This window comes from Gallus gallus, chromosome Z, assembly GCF_016699485.2.
Source record: "Gallus gallus isolate bGalGal1 chromosome Z, bGalGal1.mat.broiler.GRCg7b, whole genome shotgun sequence".
Lineage (NCBI taxonomy): Eukaryota > Metazoa > Chordata > Aves > Galliformes > Phasianidae > Gallus > Gallus gallus.
In genome coordinates, this window is record NC_052572.1 from 75,845,472 (window position 1) to 75,865,963 (window position 20,492).

Genomic DNA, 20,492 nt, shown 5'->3' on the forward strand with positions numbered 1-20,492 from the left:
CTGTCCCTCCTCCGGCGTCTCATTGGTCAGCGGCATCTCCGCCGGCTCCCATTGGCTGAGCCGCCGTGCGCGGGAGCGGCCGTTGGGAGCCGGCAGTGTCAGGCGCGGCTGTCGTCAGCGAAGCGCCGCTCCGGCAGCCCGGGCCGCCCCGCAGGAGAGCGCGGCGTCAGCCGGAGCTGTCCGGGCAGCAGCGAGCCGGAAGCCGCGGCACAACGGGAGCGAGTGCTGAGGACAGCTCCGCCGGAGGTGTGCGGGAGAACGGGAGCGGGAGAGGGAGAGGAGCCCTGCGCGGCCCCCCAAGCACACTGCCCTTTCCTCCCCCGTGGACCCCCCGTGGGGTTGGGCTGTGGGATTGGGATGAGGGCTGTGGGATGGGCCGTGGGTTTCGGACAGCCTCGGGTCCCCCAGCGCCAGAGTGCTGCTGCCAGCATCCGGGCTGTGGGGCCCCGCCAGCCCCCCCCAACCCCTCCAGCGCTGCTCCCGGTGCCCGCAGACCGTTTGCATCCCCCCGGAACCGGGGCTAAGGTGGGCCTGTGGCTACTGGGAGCTGCGGGGAGGCTATAGGGGGACATAGGGCTAGTGTCGGGGGCTGAGCAGGGACTGTAAAGGCGTATGGGTCTATAGGGAGCTGAGGTGTACTCAAGGGGGTTCTGGGGCTGTGGTGAGCCATCGGAGGATTTGGGGCTATAGGTGGCTGTGGGGAGGTTATGGGCGGGGGGGTATATAGTCAGGGAGGTTGTGGATTGTCCTTCTCTGGAGATACTCCAAACCCAGCTGGATGCCTACAGTACAGCCAGCTGTATGGAGCCTTTTTTGCAGGGGGAAAGGTTGGACTCAGTGATCTCTAGAGGTCCCTTCCAGCCCCTACAGTTCTGTGATTGTGTGACTGTAATCGTTGCTTCTTGCAGCAGTAGAGTGTTTCAGAAGAGAGAAAAAGATGGCGGCGGTGAACTGGCTTTCTGTGGATGGTAAAGCTGTGCTGAGAACTGGGCTGACTATTGCAGCTGAAAATGCGTGCCAAGAGTGCAGGCGCAGTGGAATAACTTTTCCCCGCAGGTTGAGCTTGTGTAAGGTAGGTGTCCTTGTTAGGTGAGCTTCTGCTTTAAAGCATCAAGTTGTAATTTGAAAAGCCAGGTTGCCAGTTCTTTCTTTCCCCAAGTGATTTTTTAGCCGGGAGAGATTGGAGGTGCTGTTTGGTGATGGAAGACGTAGAGAGGAAAAGCAAGTAGAAGGCATGCTGTGCATAGCCACCACATGCCATGGGCACCGTTGTCGTCGTGCACAAAGGAGGAGCAGCTCAGCAAGCTTGGCCTGGGCCGTGGGAAGGAGCATACAGACATCTGGACCAACCGGCAACGAGTTAGTTGTGCAGGTTGGTTGTTTTCTGCTGTTTGTCCCACGTCCTGTTGCTCAGTGGTAGATTTGTTCACGTTCAGCGCTAGCAGGAATGTCCCCGAGCATTTTTGCTTCAGCTGTCGCAACGCTTTGTTCCCTTGCTGCTGGGCTGGGGCGTTTGAAGAATGATGCATGTGCTGATGCTCAGCCAGGCTTTGGGGCTGAGTCTGCAGAGCAGGGTATGTGTGTGGCAGGAGTGAGGCTTGTGGAGGAGCAGGCCAGGTGGAATCCAGTGCGCTTTGCTGTCGTTCTCAGTGCTTGTTTTTGCTCAGAAGGGCCGGTGGTGAACCTCATGAAGCAATGCCTGCAGACGGGGTTTGCGGAGCAAGAGGTCCTGCAGGCCTTGTGTGACGCCCATGGAGCTGTAGCGAGGCTGCGTCAGTGTAGAAGAGCAGAAATCCCCGGAGGCGTGAAGGTGAGCTGTGGGCTCCAGTAGTGCAGGAGGGGACGTACGTGCTCAGGGTTTGGCTGCTTCTGCGTGTGTTAAGTGAGTGTGATAGCACTGCTTGGTTCATTTGTATGTGTATGGAACAAGTGTGACATCCTTTCTGCTGGAGTCGTGTGGAAGGAGTCCTATGTGTTTGCGACCTGACTTGAAGCCAGTGGGCATCACGGAGGAGTAGGGGAAGGGGATGAGGCGAGTCAAGCTGGGGTAAGAGCATGAGGCGTAGGAACAGGAATCTCTTTGGCCGATCTGAAGTGCTGCCCTTCTCTTTTTGGTTTAGGAATCTCTGTGTGCTTTTTAATGAAGAACAATCTCATTGTTCATCTTGTGAGCGAATTCATTCAGGCCTGTTAGTTGGTGTTGTTCTCTCCATAGAGCTGCAAGTGAAATGGATACTTCTGGTGTGATGTGCGGCCCCCTCCCGCCTTTGCAGATCAACCAAGTTGGCAAGGCCTGGCTCTTGGTTGGTGAGCTGTGCCCAAGGTGAGAGAGGTGTCTCTTCTGGGCTTGACGTGCGGCAATCAGACCGTATAGCCGGTAAGGATATAGAGCAGGCATGTGTTTCTTGGTGACGCGCGTACTCCCTGGTGCAAGGGGGATCGCTCCACCTAACTTGCACACTAACTTGCCCTGTAGACATCTAATCAGCTCCCTGCTCCGTGTTTTCGAGCTGCTCTCCAGTCCTTATCTCGATGGCCTTCATCCTCCCTGTTATTCCAGACCTAGTGTCTGTGAAAGTGCTTGGAATCCCTTGTTTTCTAACACTCTCTATCTAAACTCCCTTTGTTTGCCTCTTGTTTCTACTTTGTGCAGCTACTTTCCCTTTTCTTGCTGTGAGGCCCTTCTCTCTCTAACTGCAGGCTCCTGTTCTCACTCTTCAGTTCCCCCCTTTTCTATAGTCTAGCAGGGCTTCTACCTGCTAGATCATTTTGATTCTGTTCTACGTGTCCCAAAATAGGCCCCACTTCCCACCTTTGGCCTCAACTCATGTCTCTTTCATATCTCATTTTTCTTTCTAGTACTCCGGCACAGGCAGGCAGAGCATCTCATCATGACACAGGTAAAACCTCCCAACAGCACCAAGAGGATGCAAACTAGGAAGAGCTGCTTTAACCATCCTAGATTCAGTAGCCAGCTAGTAAGCAAGTTCCCTAAATCTCCTTCCCAGCTGGTGTCATCCTGACTTGTCCTAGGCAGGACTTTCATCTGTTCCCAAACTTTCCATCAATCTCTCCCGATTCTTAAATCCTTCTTGCTGTAAGCACAGCAACTCTGATTTATTATTGTGCAAACCCCTCCTTCCTTGGCTGTTAATCGGTCTAGTGCCATCCTATTCTGGAACACTGCTTTGGATAAAGGGGACACTTCTTCTTGGATTGCTCGTATTGCATCCGTTGTGGCATTCTCTATGATTTCCAGAGTTGCAGAGATATTGACTCTAGCTTTTTCTAGCTGGGCAACTCCTAGAGCCGGGATAAGGGCTCTCGGAAAGCGGTGGTATCCCTTGTTCTATATAGCTAGGGGGTTGTATGTACGCTTCGTATGAATCCCAAGGGTCCTCAGGAGTCCCCGAGGGATCTCCTCATGCACCATGGTCTGGGCTATTAAGTATCCTGTAGTGCAAGTCCCTGTCCAATGTAAAGGTACTGCTTTCCGTGCCTGAGCGTCCCCACATAACCACCATGTGGTATCCATGAGGTAACTGACATGGCCTGGCCATCTTTTCCTGAAGAGTGAACGATGCTCCCATCCCTACAATTCCGAGTATGTTCTTCTCTGAGAGCCAGTGTGACTCGTTATCGATTCTAGGATCACACCCCACACTTTGGTTCCACCCCCAACTACACCCTATGCCTGTCAAGTTGTGTCAGCCAACCCCCACCCCACCTTTACCATCAGTTTTTCTGTCTACAGAGATAGACCTAGTAGAGTTAGTAACTAGTCAATGCAATGTAGGTCCCTTTTGTGGCTTGTCTTCTATCCCAAACTTACACTTTCCGTGCTCTAGCCAACCTGGAAGGGTCCAATGTAGTGCCAAAATCCCATAAACGGGCACCTTTCCCTCCCCTCTAGGGAGGGCATTGCATATCCAACCAGATTTGTTGAGAGCCTGGCCCATTTTCTCAGTTCTTCGGAAGTAGCTCTTCCCTTGCCAAGCTGTGACTACTACCCCCCTCATACTGACCATTCTGAAACTCTTCTCCGTGCTTTCGGATCCTGATTTTCAGCGGTCCTCTCTCTTGTGCTGTCCACTGTGGTCCTGGTGCTCTCTTCAGGCAGATATGATGTATCCACGGTGTAAGCCCCTCTACCTTGGCCGTGGTGTGGGTGGTCAGGAGAAGTTGGTAGGGTCCTTCCCACTTTGGTTCGAGAGGTACATCTGAGGGAGATTGTACGTAAACATGGTCGCCTGGCAATACGTGGTGCACTGGAGCGTCAGTGCTTCAGTCAATCAGTTCCCAGTCATGTGCTTCTTTGTTGGACCACCTTGGCAAAAATGTGGGCCTCGATCTGCTGAGATTGCTCCAGGAGCCCTGAACCTTGGAATTAACAGCATGTAACAGCATTTTTGTTGCTTCCCCAGCCTTAGGAGTCCTCCAGGGAAATACCTCTGGCCATCCCCAAAAGGTATCAGTTAGTGCCAACATCCAGCGATCCCGCCCTTTTCTTGGGGGTTTCAGGAAGTCACTTTGTCACTGTTGCCCTGGAAGGTTCCCTTTCCCAATAGGCCCACTTGTAGCCCTTTGCTGGTACTAGGATCGTGCTTTGTAACCTCTGTTTACGGTCTGGAATTAAAGCCCTCTTCAACGACCTGCTCTGCCCCCTGATCCACCATCTTCTCTCCACTTTCCGGTACAGTGTTCTCTTTCTGATGTCCTTGACAATGGATGGTAGCCACGCTTACCTTAGTGAAGATTTCTGTAACTTCTGGGGGTACACCACTGTTTGTCCCAGTTTGTATGTAAGCCAGACTTACCATTTTCAGTCAGTTCATCTTGTTTGACCCTTAGCTCCAGTATTATTGAATTGACTCTCTGCATCCATTTGTTCTGATCAGTCTTGCCAGAGGAACAGTTTTGGAGCCTGGCATCTACAGGCATGTATGTATTCCTCCTTATTTTCTCAGCCTCTCTTGAACTGATCCCAAAAGGGAAGCCTTTTCTTGTTGGGCAGTAGCTGCGACTTGTGTTGCAAAATCATCTATGGGAGGTAAGAGGCACCCGTGCCCACCGGAAACGAAACCTCTTTCTCCTGCTCTCCTAGCTGCGATTTCACCGGTGGATTTGCTAGGAATAACTTCCCAGTTTGCCATTCTTCAGCTTTTGCAATCAGAGACGGTTGGATTTGTGCACCGCTGTCTCATTTCCCTGCAGTTGGCACAGTGCTTTGGGTCCAGCAGGGCTGGAACCCTCCCCCTCCACGGGCCCTTCCAGGCCCCCCCCCACCTCTTTCTGAGGGGACCTCTGTGTCCTAGGGCTCTACTCTAGCACCGCAACAGGAACAGCTGTTGCTCTTCCCAATGGCCTTACTATCTCTGTTCCTCAATCCGTTTTTTTCCTTTCTCTTGCTCAGCTCTCTTTGGATCTACCACCCTGTTCCACCTTGCTCATCTTGGCCTTCCTCAGCCTGCGTCCTTCGGCAACTTTTCCCTTCCCAAACTCTCATCACTACATAAACAACTAGCATGACATTTCAGTTTCACCTCCTCCTCTCCGGAGATTTCCAGTGCTAACACTGGAATTTTGGGTTTCCGAGATCTCTGCACATGAAGGCTATTCTCACTGCCAGTGCCCCATGCCCTGCACCTCTCCCCCTTTGCATGTAATGCTGTTTACAACAGCACTCTCTGTGTGGGTCCGGGTCAGGAGGGGGTGTGGGCGGTTGCTCTCCTGCCAGTGCAGATATTCTCACTTTCTCTGTAACCCTTTTTCCTTTGTCCCCTCTTCATCCCCTCAGTTACACTTCCACATACCCTCAGTCATGCTTCTGTTTCCCACTAGCAATTACACTTACTTCTGCCATCAAAACCATTTGTCCCATTCCCCTCAGAACCCACCAATCAAACAGCACAGTTCTTCAGTGTCCATAAACACCCAGTACTTAGTCTCGGGATTAGAGCACTCCATTCTAACAACTGGTCATGTTACTTCATGGACCTTGCCTCCTTAATAAGAACAAGAACTGCAAGAAGGTATGATAGTTACGGGTCCCCTTCCGATGCCGCTTCTCATCATCTTCTAACTTCCACATTAAGCACCACTGATTGCAGTACTTGATGAGAGTTTCCTTCCTCAGGGTGCCTCCAGGTTCCCCTGCAGTATCCCACCAGTGTGCCAGTGCACAGCCCAACGGGGTTTCTTTGGGAATTTCCTTCCCCTGGGAGCCTCCCACGATGTTGACCAAATTCTTCTTGATTCCTCATTTCCTCAGAGTTTCCACAGGCAACCCTGGACACCGCCTACTGATCTTGTTCAGATGTGAACACTTGGATCTCACAGATCTCACAGAAGCCTGTCCACCTACCTTGACACGCTTCCCCGCAATCAGAAGACAGTACTATGCAAACAGGCTGACCCTCATTCCCTGCAAGGAACGCATCTCACTCACACCACACTCACTCTGATCTTTAGAACAAAAGCCATGGTTTCGACGTAGGCCACAATGCTGACGACGTCTTTTAGCTGGCATCTTCATAAGGCTAGTACATGAGTCAGTAAGCTTTCAGGTTTCTCGGAAAGTCAGCTGGACCTGAAATGATTAGATCCACGGTACGGAACACTCAGCAGATGGTGATAACAATCACACAACCTATAAGTCCCACTCCTATCTCGCTGTTTCCAGAAAAAGGAGGGAGAGCTGTTGCTCTTCCCTTGCGTCCGACTTGCAGGTCCCCTTCCCCAGGCATCCTGTGAGGCCCTTCTCAGAGTCTCTAACTGCAGGGTCCTGTTCTCACTCTTCAGGCTTTGAGACATGCCTTCCAGTTGCACGTTGTGTTCTTTGTTGTGTTGACCTCTTGAGCTCCAGCCCTAAGGGAGGATCCGAGCAGTAGTGCAGAAGGAACGGTTTAGAGTGGAAGTGCACTGCAAAGGGCCGGAGGCAGCAGGAGCAGGGAAGTGATCATCGCCACTGTACTGTACTCAGCACTGGTGAGTCCTCTCCTTGAGTAGTGTGTTCAGTTCTGGGCCCCTGTCTAGAAGGGGGACCCTGAAAGCCTGCAGCGTGTCCAGAGAAGCGCAATGAAGCTGTGAGGGGTGTAGAGCACAAGTATGATAGGGAGCGGCTGGGGGAAGTGGGATTCCTTAGTGTGGAGAAGAGGAGGCTGAGGGAAGACTTTCTCCCTCTGTCCAGTTACGTGACGAGAGGTTGTGTTGAGGTGGGGATGGTCCTCTTCTCCCGTGAACTAGTGCTAGGACTAGAGGGAATGGCCTCAAGTTACCTGAGGGGAGATTGAGGTTGGATGTGAAGAAGAACTTCTCCCAGTGGGTGTTCAGCCGCTGGAGGGGGCTGCCCAGTGAGGTGTTAGAGTTCCTGTCCCTGCGGGTGTTCAAGGGACACTGGATGTTGTAGTGAGGGACGTGGCTTAGTGGGAAGGAAATGGTGGTGGTAGGTGAATGTTTGGACTGGATGATCATGGAGGTCTTTTCCAACGTTGCTGATGCTATGATTGTAGGAGAGGCATCTGCTGGGTGAGTGCTTTGCTGGGTGAGCGTCCCCCTGCTGGAAAGCAGGCAGCTGTGGTCTTTGCAGACAGCCACATCCACGGGGATTGGAGGCTTCTGAACCGGAACCTTGTCTTTCCCGTCTCGTGCCCGCTAAGTCACGTTGTTTGAAAGCAGCACCTTGGCGGCAACCTTGATTTCTGCAGCCTTCTCTGAGCTTTGTGCCACGAGAGCTGTGCCGCTTCTCCCTGTGATGTGAGAGGGTCTGGAAGGCCCTGCAAGAAGTCTGGGTAGGTGATGGCAGTGTCTCTTCCTTTCCCCGGCGGTGCTGGACATAGCGGGGAACGGGAGTGGGGGACATCCCAGCAGTGGATTCCTACCTCAGCAGAACGGAAGGGCTGTTCTGATGGGTGTAGTTGAAGTGGAGTGAGTCTGAGGCTGATGAGAGAAACGAGGGGCCTGTGAAAAAAAGGAGCATGCTGCATTTTGTGGCGCAAGATGTTCTGGGAACTGCTGGTAACAGTGCCCACAGACTTGGATGAATCTTCAGTCGGGTGCAGGGACGCGTAATGCTCATCGTAGATGTCACGCTGACAGCAGCAGTAGAGAGACAAATTTCATAGGGCTGCATGCTTTTTTTTTTTCCTTTTGTTTCAGTCCTAGCCGTGGAAGCATAGAAGCGTTACCCAGACCAATTGAGCATTTGCCAGCTGGGCTTTCTACCAATGCCATAGGCAGTGGAAGTCAGCATCGCGAGCATCCGTGAGAGCCCTGCAAAAGACTGGTGAGAGTTACCCTGGCGGCCTCCTTTGGAAATCTCAGGTCTCTGTAAGCTCTCAAGCTGTGTCGTAAGTCCTCCCGTGGTGCTGACTCAGCTCTCCCTGTCTTTGGTGTAGGAGAGCTGGTCTTGAACTCCTTCCTGTTTCCTGCCTATCATCTGCTCCCTGCTTTGCCCACGGCCCAGTTAGCCTTTTATTCCTCGCCCCCAGATTTGCACGTGTGGATAAGAGCATCTGCTTATGTGCGCTTCTTTTCTGCTTGTGGTGTCAGGCTGAGCGACAGCTCCCAGCCAAGCTTGTGGTTAGCGAGACACGGAGTAGCTGGAGATGGAGTTCTCTGTGTCACTAAAGCATGAGCTTGATGGCTGCCGTGAGCCAAAGCAAGAGAGTTTGTGTGTTTGACACACCGCTGAGCGGGTAGAGCAGGGCAAGGGGGCTGATTTGGACGTGCTGCTTTCTGAATACGGTGCTGTTGGCGTGGCAGTGCTTCTGGCGTTGCAAATTGTGTCAGATGTCAATGAATTCCTTGGAATCTGTTGAGTTGACTTGTGCAGGTTTCATTCTGGAGCTGAATTCTTCCTGGACGCTTCTGTGCATAGCCATGGCCTTTGCTTCTTTCTTTCCTCCTCTCTTTGTTGTGTTTGGCACTGTGCAAGCCGTGAATCACCAGAAAGCAGCTGAAAGTGCTCTGGAGTTCTGGGGGACAAACTCCCAAGAAACAATGTGCAGCTTCAAAACCCCAAAGTTTGGAAAGATGAGAGGTGCGCAGCGCTCTGCCTGGTGCAGGACACGATGTGCTCTGCAAGGCGCTTTCCACGAAGACCTCAGGTCTGTGCTGAAACTGCATCCAAAGCAGCCCAGTGCCCTGTGCTTGTTGTACCCGAAGGTATTGGTGCCAGGGGTTGCTGCTGTGTTTGCAATGCCATTGTGTCAGCAGGGTGACGTTCATGGCGTGCGATGCCCTCAGTCATTGAAGGCATCCTTGCAAATGTTCCTAGTGAGGGCCATGTTTCATTGACAGCATAGATTGTTTTCTGGAAAGTGAAACAGTGTGCTTGTCTACGTCAAGACCACATTCATTTCCATGTGACCACAGTGCACTTCACGTCTGCTGCCATTGCCACTCGGCCGTCTTGTGGTTGAAGCCAGTGGGTGCTCAACACCACAGCGTCCTTTGCTTACTCCCCCCTTCCCAGTGGGATGGGGGAGAGAACTGTGGGGGAAGAAAAAGAAGGTAGAACTCATGTGTTGAGAGAAATCTCTTTCCAAAGGTAGAGGAAAGGACAGAAGTAATGAATATCTATCTATCTATCTATCTGACTGTCTATCTATCTACCTATCTATCTATCATTGAGCGTATCTAATGAGTGACGTAGAAGCACTGGCTCAGCACCTCCCAACCAATGGCCAAGCAGAAGAAGAGACTGAGATGAACTACCACCCCATCCAAAACCCATTCCACTTGATGTCATATGGTATGGAATACCCTTTGGCCCGTTGACGTCAGCTGTCCTCATTTGGTTTCCTCCCAGCTCCTTCTTGAGAGCTTTGCTGAGAAGGGCCTTGGCTCTGTCCAAGTCTGCTTCTCAGAAATTATAAACATCAGAGTGTTCTCACTGTTGTAGCATCATAAGATAGAGTGAAGAAAAATCCTTCCCACCTGAGACTAAAGCAGCCCCCCAGTGTCCTTGCAGTGAGACATGTGGGGCTGCAGGTTCTGCATTTCCCTGGCAGCACTGGCCACGGGTGCTGGGGAGGTTTGCGTGCTCAGCTTGGGCATCGCGCTGCTGTGCGTGTCAACACAGCATGCTTCGTGCTCTCCGAGCAGCAGAACAGCGTTTCATCACCAAGGTGCCGTAATATTTACTGGAACCAGATGCATTTGTGTCTCTGAGGCTGGGTTTACCCTACGAGCTCTTCTCGAAGGAGCTGTTTTGATTCCCTTTGTCCGTGTGCGAGACGCGCTTATCGCACTTGTGTTCTGTGCTTTGGTATTACTCTTGGTGGGCAGAAGGAGCTGGTGGATTCAGCAGCAGTAGATTCTGTTGGTTTCCTCTGTGCTGCTTCATCCCTGGAGCTCACTGCTGCACGGAAGAGTACAGGCGTGTTTATCCCAGGGCTGCTGTAAAGGGGAGCTCGGTTGGCGTAGCAGTGAGCAGCAGCTAACGGGCTGTGCAGAGGAGGGCTTTGCAGAAGGAGCAGGAGTGCCTGCGTCCATCTGTATCCTCGGATACGTTCTGGAGTGAGGCACCAGCTGTGGCCACAGTGACTGAATGCAGACTTGGCAAGACCCCCAAGGCTTGAGGCTGCCACTTGGCGTTTCCTAGCCCTACCCTCCTTTATATGCCTGGCAAAGCACAGCCACCCTGCACTCGCAGCAAGCGTTTGTCTTAGTGTCATGTTTCATGCTGTCTTGTGAAGCTCAGGCACTGGGGGCAGCTTCCCCCCAAAGAAAAGGAGGAGGAAATGAGGTCGTCATGGAAGCCAAAAGGCAAAAATGCACTCGGGAAAGAAATTGGCATAGCAGTCTGGTAGTAGTGCTGTGTTTCTCTTCCTTTATTTCCATCCAGGTGAAAGAGATGGCTGCTCTAAGCCGCCCTTGGGTGCAAAGAAGGACCCTAGTGTGGATTTGCCATAGGCCCAGCAAGAGGCTCAACAGCACCAAGCGCTGTGTCCTGCACTTTGGTCCCGACAACCCCATGCCAGCTTCTCCAGGATTTGGGTGGGATGGAATTCCAAGCACGCACTGATTTCTCGAATGCTGGGGTGCCCTTTTGGAATCCTGTGGTCTTGTGACGTGGTCTTGCCTCCCCACCTTGTCCGTCCATGGTGGAGCAGCCGGGTGGCCCTTAGTGATGTCATAAGCGGCTAGAATGAGGGGAGGAGCAGCGCGTGCCGCTTCCCTTCATTGGAGCGCTTGAGCTCGGCGTGAGTACGTGGCTTGTTGCACTTGTGCACTGATTGAGTCCCTTTGTCTTCATCCCGTCTTGTGCAGCGTCTTGTAGGTAAGCTGAGACAATGCGGGATAGACGGGTGGGCAGCGAGGGCTTGAGGACTGCTGGCTGGCGGAGCTTCTAGGATCATATTGCTTAGCCTGGACTGTCAGACGCCATTTTCCCCCAGGCCATCACTTCTAAAGCCATCCATCGAGGTGGCATTTGTCCCACGGTTTTTCCCTCGCCTTCCTTGCTAAATTGTGGAGGCTCACTGACCTGCTCTTTCTCCCTCCCCTCCCCACCCTCCGCCTGCTCCCTTGGTGCAGCTTTTGCTCGCGGAAGATCAGAGCAAAGTGACAAGGAACGGCTGCGGGTTCGAGGATCTTGTTCTCCCTTGTTCTGATCTCTTGCCAGGTACGTGCCATGTTTTGTATTGCCACATGGTTCAGCAGCCCGTGTTTAGTCACACCGTGTGTAGTAACACAGCCTCGTCCAGCTGAAATGCAGCTCTGGTCATGTGCGGTTTTTTTCCACTTCCTCTCCAGTTCAACACTCAGCAGGATGCTGCCTGTAGTGCTGGGAGCAGCTAGTGTGAAGGAAGTAATCCCTTAGGCAAAGAGCCCTAGCCGCAGTTTGTGCAGAGCTGCACAACATGAGCCAGGGGCACAGGCGTGCATGCTTTGGCTGTGTGAGTGTGCCCGACAGCTGTAGGGAGCACAGCGGGCATGCAGGCAGAGGAAATGCGTGGGCAAGGCTGCGGCCGGCGCTGGTGGTGAGGCTGCTGCTGGGAGCCGGGGGCTGGGGAGCAGCTCCAGCCCCAGCAGTGACACCTCTCCCTGGCCTGCTACTGCGCTCTCAGCATGCTGCGGGCAAATGCATCTGCTGCTTTGTGCCAGAGTCCCCATCTGCTAGCAGAGGGACAGCGACTTGGTCCAATGCTGCGTATTCAAACGGCTGTCCCGTTTGAATAGACTGCACAGTGGTTGTTTCTAGAACACCTGCCTCCGCCAGTGGGCAACTGAGAGTAGTTCTGAAGAAGACTCTCAATCCAGTGCTGTGTGAACACAGGAAATGTGATTCTTTTCTGTTGCAGCTTGTCGCGCCTGCTGTGATGGGCATCGCGAGCAGCGAGATCAGCCGTGGGCCTGACCGGGCGTTGACGGAGGTACAGTGTGAAGCTCTGCTTGGTCTCTGTTCCCTGACTTGAGCCAGCAGAATGAGCTACCGGTGTGCTCTCCTGCTTTTCAAGAGAGAGAGCATCCTTCCGGCTCTCTCAGTGTCCCTGAAGAGCTGCCTTAAAAGCTTCATTTCCTTGCTAGTGGCATGTAGATGGCACCCTGAAATCCTCCTTGTCTGTCCTCAGCTCCTCACCATGGCCTGTGCTCTCTGTTTCAGCCTGAGAACCAGGGGAAGCCTCTGCTGGTCCAGGAGGAGCCATCTCTTAATATTCCGGCTATTGCTGCTGGCCATGTTATTAAGAGATACATTGCCCAGGCAGCGGATGAGCTCTCCTTGGAGGTAAGCAGATAAAGAAGGCGTTCCTTGTTGTCATGGCCAGAAGAGTATACCGTGTGAATGCATCAGGAATATTCTCAGACATTTTCGGAATGCCTTGTGAGGTGAAGCCCAGAAGATGCAGGTCCAGATAGGACTTGCACTGGGTTGGATGCAGGGAGGAGTTCAGCCATGTCTAAAAGATGGTTTCATTTGGCATGCTTGCACTGTATTCTGTCTGGTGTGTAAGGCAGTGACTCTTGTACCTCCACGTTCAGCTTTCCGACGGGAAATGCCTGAAGAGCTGCCCCGGTGCAATTGCTCTCAAGCTGTGCGCTCTTTGGCAGTGCAGAAGAAAGGTGCCATTTCAGCTGTGCTTTCCTCCCAGCTGTGCTGAAGCTGGGATTGATGTTGCCATCTCTTGCAGGTGGGAGACCTGGTGTGCATTACTGCTATGCCAGCAAAGGAGCAGAGCCCCTGGTGGAGAGGCAAGCGTGGCTTTCAGGTAGGCACAAGCTTCAGACTCGTGGGCGCAACTGCAGTCAAGTGAGGAACGTCAGTTTCGAGCTGCTCGGCCCGCACAGGGTGGCTTCTGGACGTAGACAGTTTCTCTGTGTCGCTGTCAGAGGCCTTTCCCTTTGGCCCTGGGCTTGGGTAGGAAACTGTCTCCTCATGTGACTTAAAAGCAAGAGCCTCTTGTGCTCAATGCGCAGTCAGGAGTTGACCACCTCTGTCCTTCGTACAAGCACAGAGGACAGAGCCATCTTCTGCGGAGCCAAGTATTGCTTTTGTAGGTCTTCTGGCTGCAAATGCTGGACGAGGATTACTTTTCTGCAGGCCATTCTTTGTTGGTGCAACAGTCAAGGCCTGAGAAACGCTGCATCCAGTATTCCATCACTCTTTCTTTTCTTCTTACAGGTTGGGTTCTTCCCTGGTGAGTGCGTGGAGCTCATTAGTGGAAAACTTCCCGAGGCCCTCATCAACTCAGCGCCAAAGCCAGGTACGGATGTTACATGTGATGGTGTGGGGAGGTCAAATGGAGTCTTCTTCTGGGTGTGTTCTGTGTTGAATACCTCCTTGATCCATCCCACGTTCTCCTCTGTGTTGATGATCCTTCCTGCATCCCACGGGGCGTAGGGCTGCTGTTTTGTAGGCAGTGAGAATGAGGGCTTGGGCAAATGCTCGAATCCTTGTAGAATGCAGTGTTGGCAATGTTCTTGCCGCTTTGACGCGCTCTGTAGCATGTGTTTACGCTCAGCCTGGTCGCACTGAGCCCAACCTGAAATGAACTGGTTTCTTCCTTTTGTTGTGCAGTGCCAAAGAAGCGTGGCAAGCTCCTCAGCTTCCTTCGTTCCTTCGTGAAGGCCCGCCCAGAGGAACCGAAGCAGCGGGAGATGGAGCTGGAGAAGGAGAAGGGACGGGTGTTTGGCTGTGACCTGGGAGAGCATCTTCTCCACTCTGGCCGTGATGGTAAGGAATAGCCCATTCCCCAGAGCTTCCTCCCTCTGTTGGGCATGTAAAGATGAAAGAAAGGGAGATCGTGTCTAGCAAGGGGCAGGTTGATAGCGGTGGAGAGACATGAAATGGGAGTTGATGGCTGAAAGGGAAGCTGAGGCTAATGCTCATAGGAGACCGGCACACTTGTATTTGCTTAAAGCCAAAGGTGTAAGCCAATCCCACGCTAGCCTGAAAACAAAGGAAGCCTTTTGGCCCAAGAGAGTGTACTGCATCAGTTTCCTAGCTCTTCTGGACATGAGGTCTCACGCCTCCATTCCGGTGGGAGCTGTGATGGGACTTGTGGCAGTGTCTCTGGCTTCCCCAGAATTCCTGAGGTTCTGCAGGCTGCTTGGCAGGTCCTGGCATTTCTTGAAAGCCAAGAACACGTGTTTGTCCAGCTTTGTCCAGGGCTCCTGCCTGTCTGCGACGTCTGCGACAGCGTTCTTTCTCCTGTGAGGAGGAGGCAAGCCATAGCCCGGCTGGGCTTAGTAGTTGGGATGTGACAGGAGCAGCGGCTGAAGCAGGACTTGAATCAGGAGCTCAGCTAAGCGCTGGCCCTTGTTCTGTAGTCCCCCAGGTCGTGCAGAGCTGCGCTGAGTTCATCGAGCAGCACGGCGTGGTGCAGGGGATCTACCGCCTGTCCGGCGTGGCGTCCAAGATCCAGAAGCTGCGGTAAGAGTGCTTCTGGACTGTCTCTCGTCTTGCTTTGGAGTTGTTTTCCTCTTTCTCCAAGCCCTCTGTTTTTGTGTCCTTCTCTCCAGCCATGACTTTGAGTCGGAGCAGATTCCGGAGCTCACCGTCCGGGACATTCACAGCGTGAGCTCCCTGTGCAAGATGTACTTCAGGGAGCTGCCAAGCCCTCTGCTGAGCGAGCAGCTGCATGGCAAGTTCTCGGTAAGCACAAGGCACAAGGCAATGGCCTTCATGTCCCTCTTCCCTGTCCCATCCACACACACGCCTGTGCACCCTTTTTTTGGTCTTTTTTCTGTTGAAGTTGGGGTTTTGATGGACGTCCAGTGGGTGTCTCTGTACAACAAGCAGCTCGTGCTTCCTGCACACCGGGTGCACCGTAAAACCTGGTGTTAGCATCCTGCCATTGGAAATGTGGGAGATGGGAGCAGCAGTGCCCTCTGCAGCTCTGAGGCCCTTTTTCTGTTAGCCCCATGCGCTTGACTCGCATGATGTGTGTCTCAATCCCTTTCTGCTTTCTTCCAGGACGCTGTTTGTGCAGCTACAGATGAGGAGCGGTTGGTCAGAATGCAGGAGGTCATCCAGCAGCTGCCCGCGCCTCACTACAGGTCAGAAAACTGCTGCCCTCAGTCTGGTGAAATGCAGCAGGGCTGAGATCAGAGGGCGATGATGCGATTGCAGGCTAGGCTTTGTCTCACACTGGCAAGGTGATGCCTGTGTGTGTTGAAGTGGTGGATGGCTGCGTGGGGTGAATGGATTGGGTCAGCTCCTGGGCACGGGGGCACGGCTGGTGCAGCTGATGGCTGCAGCTGTACTGTGCTGGGGCTTGGTGCTGCAGCGTGGCACTTGGGAAAGCTTGATCTACTTGCTACTCCGAAGCAAGAACAAGCAACGGCATTTCTTGAGGTTTGTTTGGTGAATTGCAGCACAGCGTGCTCAGTGGTGCTGAAGGTTTGGCTCTTGCTTTCCAGAACGCTGGAATACCTGATGAGACACTTGGCTTGTCTCGCTGGGAGCTGCTCCGTCACAAACATGCCCGCTAAGAACCTAGCAATTGTGTGGGCTCCCAACCTCTTCAGGTAAACTTCTTTTTCCGTCTCAGCACAAGGCTTAGATCTGTTCTCCCCACGGGCACACTTTCGAGAGGAGGACAATTTCTGCTCTCTTGGTTTTGTCAGACGGGGCTGGTGTGTCCTTGATCAGCCGGGAGAATGTCTTCAGTGGCATCACTGCTTGCCCACTGCGGAAGTCTCCAGAGCCCAACTGGACAGCCTTTGGCTGCCCAAATGCCTAAACGCGGGGAAACGATCTCGGGTCAATGACTTCTCCAATCTGCCTTTTCTACAGATCCCAGCAGAACGAGGCTGCCTGCGCCAGCGGAAGAGCTGCCTGCGAGGAACTGCAGAGGCAGTCGGATGTGGTGGAGTTCATCATCACCCACACCGACGTCCTCTTCTGCTCCAGCTCCACATCAGGCGTCGGAGATGGAGCAGGTGAGCGTCTTCCTGCATGAGCTTTGTCTTGATGAGACACCTTGATCAAATGCAGGCCTTCTCCAGGATTGTTGAGCTACGCTTTTGCTATTGAGGGGCCAGCAGACTTGTGGGCTTAGATGAGAATATGGCAACCCGTGGCTGGATGCGGAGAATGTCCAAGCCAAAAGTTGAGCATGAGAAAACCGTCCCTGTCATGGTGATGTTTTGCGTGCAGGTGAAGCTTGATGAAAGGGTTTTGACCTCCTCTTTTTCCAGTGGTTTGGATAAGCAAGGCTGAGAGATGTGCGGCACCTCCCCCAGAACTGTGATGGCTGTGCCGCTGCTTTCTGATCCGCCCTCTTAGCTGTGGTCTTCCCTTCCAGGGCGCAGTTCTCCATCAGGTCCCAAGTCTGTGCAGGTGTCTTCTCCGGCTACCAAGCTGCTCACCCTGGAGGAGGCACAGGCACAGAGGGGAGGCCACAGCAGCTCTCCCACTGTGACAGAGAGCAGGGACATGCAAGTGGAAGAAGGCCCCGCAGCTGCGCAGGGGAAATTCCACACAATCATTGACTTTCCGTCTGAAAGGTAAAGAGGACTTTCTTTTCCAGCAGCTTGCTATCAGACTTGGTTGGGTGGGCTTTTGTGGGTTTTTCTCCACTATTGCTAGTGCCAAAACTTGCAGAAGCTACGTGAGGCTAATGGGGCGTGTGGTGGTGTACTGAATGTCCCCTCCCTTTGGACTCTGAGGTTCAACTAACACGCAGTTGACTGACAAGCTCAGTTCAGCCACCAGAGGGGGCCTTCTACTAATGTCAGAGTCAGAGATGCTTTTGAACTCCCTCTCTGGCTGCATGGTTCCTCAGCAAGCATTTACACCTCCAGCTCAATCAAAGCCCTCCCTTCGATGCTGTCCTGAACAGCTGTGCAGCCTCTGCTCGCATGCTCTGCATCTGGGTTGACATGGCTGAGGGGAATGTAGCCAGCAAGACTCCAGGGCTGAGCTCTAGGAATGGAACCGTCCTCAACCGTGTGAATCAGAGCGAGCTTGTAAGTTGTGTTTCAGCAGGAACCAGGCAGTGCTAGGAACAAGCAAGTGTTGGCAAGAGCTCAGGGCAGCTCTTCCCTCACCCTGCACCATGCACGACTCACACCGCTCCCTCTTTTCTCCCTCCAGACCAAGTCCACCCAGCAGGGTGAAGGAATCCCCAGCATGCAGTTGGTGTTCCTGTTTCAGGCCAAGAAAACCATCGTTGGTGGCCAAACGCCAACTGCAGCGCGATGCCAGGGAGCCCTCGGAAACAGAGGTGGTGGTCCTGGCAGGTAAGGGTGCACATCCAGCTGTCAAAACCCTGCTTGTCAGCGCCATCCAATTCATGCTTGGAGTCCACACAAAAGAGAAAGACAAACAACAAAAGCGCAACAGTTCCTTTCGAGACAGTGCTCCTCCTGTTGCTATTGTCCTATTGGCTTTGTCCTGCTGCCACTGCACAAGCAAATCTTAAGAACCACTCTCATCATTCAGCTTGTGCAAGTTTGCCACTAACTGTTTGCCTGTGTATCTACTCCTTCCTAGGTGAACCGAGCCCTCGTCCACGCAGAAGAGCCAGAGCGTATAGCGATGGTTCACTGTGTGCTTCCGCGTATGGAGAGCTGCTAGGAAGCATGAATCACTGCAGCTCGGATGACAGCCTGCCATATAACATCAGTGAGGGAATGAAAGTGACCATCCAAGTGGAAGCCCTCATCTCTCCCGGCGGTGCAGAAGACGCTGACCTGAGCCTGCCAGAAACAACAGTCACCGAGCTGGACTGTGACGGGGCACCATTGCAGTGCAGCCCAGCCAAAGCACAGCCCGAGTGCCCCGACAGCAGCAGCTGCATGCAGGAGCAGGTCAGCGTCAGCCAGGAGGAGCCGAGCCTGGTGGAGGGGGACGTAGAATCAGAGCTCCAGTCCCAGGCACCGGGCAGCAGCACGAGCTCTGAGCCCCTCTCTCCTTCACCAGAGAGGATGAGTCCCATCTGTACACCGGACCTCTCACCAAAAGGCCCTCCTGGCTGTTAATGAATAAAAGCACGCTGGTGCTGGATCAACGCCTTGACTGCCTTCTGAGTCTTCATTCCCAGGGATTGGGATGGATGCAAGCAACAGCAAGGCAGCTCATGTTGCAAGGCTACGGCTGTGGGCTGTGCGTGCAGCAGAGCTGCGGGTTTGTTCCCATTTTGTCTGGCTGTGGGATGCCTGCAGCGAGAGCTGTGCTCCCGTAGTGTATGGTAGCAAAGAATCTCCAGCATCCGGGATGCTGCTCATGATCATGGCCAGCTTGCTGGCTGTGGCTTTGTGATGCTTTTGAGTGAGGGCTTTTGGATGCCCCTGGATGCCTCAGCCGGTCCCCGCCAGTTCTCTCCTCTCTCCCGCCGTGTCCATTCCTGGCTCCCAGCTACGAGCTGGCCCTGCAGAGCATCTGCAGCCCTGTCAGCATCAGCATCCAGCAGCGGCAGGAGGAGCTCCCCGTGAGCAGCATCTGCCCGTCCCTCCCCCGGGCTCTCATTGGTCAGCGGCAGCTGTGTCCGTCCCCCTGCGTCTCATTGGTCAGCGGCAGCTCTGTCCCTCCCCCGGCGTCTCATTGGTCAGCGGCAGCTCTGTCCCTCCCCCGGCGTCTCATTGGTCAGCGGCAGCTCTGTCCCTCCCCCGGCGTCTCATTGCTCAGCGGCAGCTCCGCCGGCTCCCATTGGCTGAGCCGCCGTGCGCGGGAGCGGCCGTTGGGAGCCGGCAGTGTCAGGCGCGGCTCTCGTCAGCGAAGCGCCGCTCCGGCAGTCCGGGCCGCCCCGCAGGAGAGCGCGGCGTCAGCCGGAGCTGTCCGGGCAGCACCGACCGGAAGCCGCGGCACAACGGGAGCGAGTGCTGAGGACAGCTCCGCCGGAGGTGTGCGGGAAAACGGGAGCGGGAGAGGGAGAGGGGCCCTGCGCGGCCCCCCCAGCACACTGCCCTCCCCTCCCCCGTTGAACTCCCGTGGGGTTGGGCTGTGGGCTGTGGGATTGGGATGAGGGCTGTGGGATGGGTGGTGGGTTTGGGACAGCCTCGGGTCCCCCAGCGCCAGAGTGCTGCTGCCAGCATCCCGGCTGTGGGGCCCCGCCAGCCCCCCCCAACCCCTCCAGCGCTGCTCCCGGTGCCCCCAGAGCGTTTGCATCCCCCCGGAACCGGGGCTAAGGTGGGCCATTGGTACTGGGAGCTGCGGGGAGGCTATAGGGGGATATAGGGCTTCTGTAGGGGGCTGTGCAGGGACTGTTAAGGCGTATGGGTCTATAAGGCGCTGAGGTGTACTCAAGGGGGTTCTGGGGCTGTGGTGAGCCATCGGAGGATTTGGGGCTATAGGTGGCTGTGGGGAGGTTCTGGGCGGGAGGGGTATATAGTCAGGGAGGTTGTGGATTGTCCTTCTCTGGAGATACTCCAAACCCAGCTGGATGCCTACAGTACAGCCTGCTGTGTGGAGCCTGTTTTGCGGGGGGAGGGGTTGGACTCAATGATCTCCAGAGATCCCTTCTAGCCCCTACAGTTTTGTGATTCTGTGATTGCAATCGTTGCTTCTTGCAGCAGTAGAGTGTTTCAGAAGAGGGAAAAAGATGGCGACTGTGAACTGGCTTTCTATGGATGGTAAAGCTGTGCTGAGAACTGGGCTGACTACTGCAGCTGAAAATGCGTGCCAAGTGTGCAGACGCAGAGGAATAACATTTCCCTGTAGGTTGAGCTTGTGTAAGGTAGGTGTCCTTGCTAGGTGAGCTTCTGCTTTAAAGCATCAAGTTGTAATTTTAAAAGCAAGGTTGCCAGTTCTTTTTTTCCCCAAGTGATTTTTTAGCTGGGAGAGATTGGAGGTGCTGTTTGGTGATGGAAGACGGAGAGAGGAAAAACAAGTAAAAGGCATGCTGTGCATAGCCACCACATGCCATGGGCACCGTTGTTGTCCTGCACAAAAGAGGAGCAGCTCAGCAAGCTTGGCCTGGGCCGTGGGAGGGAGCATACAGACATCTGGACCAAGCGGAAACGAGTTAGTTGTGCAGGTTGGTTGTTTTCTGCTGTTTGTCCCACGTCCTGTTGCTCAGTGGTAGATTTGTTCACGTTCAGCG

General features: G+C 53.9%; 1 long non-coding RNA gene across 1 annotated transcript; it reads left to right on the forward strand.

Annotated features, from left to right (window-relative positions):
• The first annotated feature begins 225 nt into the window (after nt 1–225).
• LOC112530560 lies at nt 226–20,263 on the forward strand. The gene is made up of 3 exons (XR_003072266.2): nt 226–246; nt 909–1,072; nt 20,214–20,263. It is a non-coding gene; the product is annotated as an uncharacterized LOC112530560 (long non-coding RNA).
• The last annotated feature ends 229 nt before the right edge of the window (nt 20,264–20,492 follow it).